Raw genomic sequence first — 5,259 nt, 5'->3', positions numbered from 1 at the left:
GAAAAATAGGGATAAACAATGTCTTTCGGTCGCATCTTCTATGGGGTCGACATTCGGTTCGCCAGGTCTTCTAGACGACGGGCCGTCCTCTGACCTTGACCTCTGGTGGCTTCTCCTGATTGGACGACGCTGGTATCATAGTCGGCTAAATACGCAGGAGGCTTTCTTACTCGTTGGGGCCGTGGGGTGTTTCCAGCCCCGGCGTCACTAGCCTGGGCTCCTACGTCTCCCGTGGTTCTTGCCTCCTCGGTCGTCAATCCGCAGCCAGGGTCGGGGTCAGCCATCGAGTTAGGGTTGCGTTCCCCTGGAGAGACCAAGGAATCTTCGCCGGGAAACCGAAGTGCTTCCAATCTTCCCGGCGACTGGGGTATTGGTAACTCCGTTAGTCGGCTAGGCAGGAATGGCTCTAGAATAGCGGCATCCGGATTATTGTTTCCTCGTGAGACTCGTCTTCGGGGGTGACCTCTCATGTTAGGACGTCGGGCAGGCTCGACTTCAACTGGGGCTCGTCCTTGTTGCACCGGACTAGGGCGACAGAGTCTTAACCTTCCTTCAGCTTGAATAGATCGCTGTCCATACCTTTCTATTTCGTAAGTATGATTTTCGTGACTCCTTAGTACGCGATAGGGTCCCACATACTTGGCCGCTAGTTTCGGATTTTCCCCTCTTCTCCGCCGCTTGCTTAGTAACCACACGAGGTCACCCTCATTGAATAGCGGAGGCTCTCTCACATCGGTTGACACAATTTCCTTCTGTCTATCTCGGAGGAGAGTGTGGGCTTGCATCAACCGGTCGTGAACAGTCTGGACATACTCGTGTATGCTTGTAAATGATTCCAGCCTGTTTCCATACAGCAACTGGTCAGGAAGACGAAGCTCTCGACCCAACATCAAGTAATTGGGTGTTTCCTTAGTGGCGGAGTGCGGTAAACCTCGCAGCGTCCGCATGATTTGTGGCAGTAACTGATCCCAATCCTCTTGTCCTCTGCCCAGCAAGAGGGCTCGTAGGGAGTCACCCAATACACGATTATTTCTTTCGACCACACCATTCCCTTCGGGGTGGTACGGAGTGGTCCTAGATTTGTCGACTCCCCACAAGTCACATAGCTCTTGGAATAAGGAGGACTCGAATTGGCTCCCCTGGTCGGTGTGGATAATTTCGGGCAGACCGAAGTAGCTGAATATCCTCTCGTCCAGGACCTGAGCTACCGTTGGGGCTGTAGCGTCGGGGATGGCTAAGGCATCTGACCACCGAGTGAAATGGTCAGTGAGCACCAACACCCAGCTATTTCCTCGAGGGGTCTGAGGCAGGGGTCCCACCAAGTCTACGGCTAGGCGTTGCCATGGCCTCCCGGCGTACAGCCGTTGTCTGTTCCCGGAGGTCCGGCCTTTTCCTGTCTTGGCCCTCTGGCAAACTTCGCAAGAGAGAACTGCCCTCCGGATATCTCCAGCCATGCCCGGCCAGTACCAGTCCAATTGGACGCGTTTCAAGGTCCTCTCCACACCGCAGTGTGTTTGTTCGTGGGCTTTCCACAGGATTTCTTGTCTCAGCGTTTGCGGGCATACCACCACCACCCTTTCTCGCCCATTCTGAGTGAGATGAAGGGTCAATACACCTGACTCGTCGAGCTGGAGCTGGTGGAACATCCGGGCCAATCGCTGCAGCTCGGGGCTGCCTACTTGCAGCATGGCCTCTTCTATTCTCTTCCGGTCCCTGACGGCCTGGTAAATTACCCCAAGGTCGGTAGCGGGTCTCTGTTGTAATGCCCGTACTTCATCTAGCGAAGTCTGCACCACTGTCAACCGCTCCGGGACCTTTGGGATCGTGCTTTCACCAGCTCCCTCAACGAGTCCGGTTTCACCTGCCATCTTGATGGCCCGTAACCGAGGGTTTTGAAACCTTCTGGGAGGGTCGTCCAACACTCCTGGTGACCCCGCACCGCATGGCAGCCGTACTGGAACTGGGCTGGTTGGCGTGGGAGTCGGGAGGCCGGGCCCTGAGGTATGTCCACTGCTGGGTAGCCGAGGCCATTCAGCTTCATCCAACTGGCGGGCGTTGGGGCTGGGTGTTCCTGTATCTCCTGGCGGCTGTACTGGATCTTGGTCCACTGGTACAGCCGTTTCCCAATTTGTCCCGGGGGTTGCTAGAGAGTCACACACTTGCGACCTAGTTGGCCCCCGGTCCCGCTTCTCAATGGCAGCACACTGCCGGCAGTCGATGCACTGTTGTCGACTCAATCCATCGGCGTTGCCGTGCTTAACGCCTTTTCGATGGATAATTCGGTATTTGTGTTCGGCCAGGCTCTCCAGCCACCGGGCCACCTGGCAAGAGGGTTCCTTCCTCCGGTGCAACCAAACCAAGGAGGCATGATCGGTCCGGATCGTAAATTCCCTGCCATATAGGTAGGGCCGGAAATGCCGGACAGCCAGCACAACTGCCAGCAACTCTCTTCTAGTCACGCAGTAATTGCGTTCGGCGGAGGAGAGGGTCTTGCTATAGTAGGCTATAGGTCGCTCCTTGCCTTGCTGGACCTGGGATAGCACAGCCCCGGTCCCTACGTTACTAGCATCGGTATCGAGCACGTAGGGCAAGGAGGGATCGGGATATGCCAGTACTGGAGCGTGCGTCAGTGACCACTTGAGCCTAAGGAAAGCTTCCTGTTCCTCTTCCTCCCACTTCTAGGGGACCCCTTCGCTGGTCAACAAGGTGAGAGGTTTGGCGATCGAGGCGTAGTCAGGCACGTATCGGTGATAGTACCCAGTGGTACCCAAGTATGACCTTAACTGCGTCACATCCTGGGGTGCTGCCCATCCACCGATGGCCTGAATCTTCTCAGGGTCGGTAGCCACTCCAGTGTCGCTAACTATGTGGCCCAGGTACTTTACTTGGGTCTGGAACAGACTGCATTTAGAGGGCTTTAGTTTCAGCCCGGCCTGTCTCAATCGCTCCAACACCTCTGCCAGCCTAGTTACATGACTAGAGAAGTCTGCCGACATGACGATGATGTCGTCCAGGTACAACAGCAAGGTTTTCCAGTGTAGCCCTTGGAGGACGCGTTCCATTAGCCGCTGGAAGGTAGCCGGGGCGGAGGTCAGTCCAAAGGGGAGCACCTTCCATCTCCATAACCCACTGCGTGTGGCGAACGCTGACCGTTCCTGGGCCTCGGCGGAGAGGGGTACCTGCCAGTATCCGCTCATCATGTCCAAGGTACTGAAAAACCTGCTGCCGGACAAGGCGTCCAAACTCTCGTCAATCCGGGGGAGGGGGTAGGCGTCCTGGCGAGTGACACTATTGAGTTTTCTATAGTCTACACACAATCGCCACGCCCCGTCCTTCTTCCTCACCAAGACCACCGGAGAGCTCCAGGCCCCGTGAGCGGGCTCAATCATGCCTTGTTTCTCCAGGGCCGAGACCTGTCGCTCGATTTCGGCTTCTTTCTCGTGCCCTACCCGATATGGGTGTTGACGGATGGGTTGTGCCTCTGGAAGAAGGGGGATCTCGTGCTGTACCAGGGTGGTACGCCCCACGTCCTCGCTTCCTTGGCTAAATACATCCGCATAACGGACCAAAAGGTCTTCCATCCTTCGGTGCTCGGTAGGGGACGAGCAGTGTGGCGCCGCCTGTTGGAGCAAGTCCAGCATGTGGGGAGGTACGTTGGAAACAGAAGGGGGAGGTTCCCTAGAAATCTCGGCCTCTCCCTTCGCTGTCCAGGGGACCCCTATTTCGTCCGGCCCGACTCCAGTGTACTGTCCCACGACCGTCCCTGCCGTCACGCTGACTGGATGGTCGGTGGGATTCATGCAGCGGATGGCTACTCTCCCTTTCTCACCGGGTTGATGTAGGCTGGCGGCCACCATATAACCGCTTTTTGTTCCCTCGATTAACCCGACTGGTTGGTAGGATGAGGACGTGAGACGTCCGGCAACCAGGACCTCGGTTCGAGGGGGAAGCGTTGTGGCTCGCATTATTTGGACTCCACTTGTCAGGGGTCGACCCTCTTGGTCAGTGCAGGTCAACTTCTGTCCATTTAACACCAACATGGGTTGCTGAAAGTTCATCTCACAGTGGTGGTCGACCAAGAAGGGCATGCCCAGGATGGCGTCCTCCTTCAGGGCACACACCACGAGAGATACAGTAACCTGGACACTCCTGACTCTGACTGGGAGAGTAATGAGTCCGTGAAACTGCAGCCGGGTACCATCTGCCATCCGTCCATAGTCCTCCCGAACCTCTAATTGGCTTTTGACATCCTTTGGTAAGCGCTCAAAGACATGTCGACCCAACAGATTAGAGGTGCATCCGGTGTCCACGAGAAACTGGATGGGCTGACCTCCGATGCGACCTGGCAAGAAATAGCTGCTACTATGCGGCTTCCATGATTCGTCTCCGTGAGTTCGTCTGGCTTTGCTCATTCTCTGGGGGCCTTTTTTGGAAGGCCGAGGCGGCTTGGGCCAGACGTACGTTTCTTCCTTGGCTTCTGAGGGTGGGAGACCTGCACACTCAGGTAAGGGTTGATACTGGTTGTGCAAGGGGACCGGTGGCGAGCAGGGGGGGAGCCTGTGTCGCCTAGTCCGTCGTGGCTGTTGCCACTGGCCTTGCAGGGGTATATTCGATCCACAGTCAGTACTTCCCCCTACTGCTGTGGATGGGAACCGTTTCCCGACCTCGTGGCTTGAGGTGGTTGTCCTTGAGGACACCGGCGTTGGGTGTGCCCTGTCTGGCCGCAACCCCAACATTTTGGTCCCCTTTTCTCCACTCCCCGTTGTCCCAACAGATTTCCTTCCCTTAGTCCATCTGCTAATCCTTTTATAGCCATCAGGACGTCATTCAGGGTGGCTGATGGGGAATCCGAGTGGACGGGGGCGACTGTAGCAGGGGTAGTCTCCTCCTCCTCCACTGTCATTATTATGGGTCGGGCACCAGGCCGAGGAAGAGTGGGCTGAATTTGCAGGAACTCATTCCCTGCCTGCACCGCTTCCTCCAAGCTCTGGGCTTTTATTGCCAAAAGGTGGCGTTGGAGGGGCGTGTTTCCCAGGGTCAGGGAAAACGCATCCATGGCCATACTGGATTGGTAGGAGTCTGGAAGGTCAGCGTACGCTATCTTCACCAGACGCTCCATTTCTGTTGCGTGTTCTTGGAGGCTCGTCTTGGATTCCCTCTTGAGGTGGAGCCTACTCTTAGCCTCTCTCGGGGAGAGCCCGTACTTTGTGCGTAAGGCCGAGAAGATGGAGGCAGGCGAGTCCCCTCGACTACAGCTTC

This window comes from Watersipora subatra, chromosome 10 (genome assembly GCF_963576615.1).
Source record: "Watersipora subatra chromosome 10, tzWatSuba1.1, whole genome shotgun sequence".
Lineage (NCBI taxonomy): Eukaryota > Metazoa > Bryozoa > Gymnolaemata > Cheilostomatida > Watersiporidae > Watersipora > Watersipora subatra.
This window is presented reverse-complemented; position numbering follows the sequence as displayed.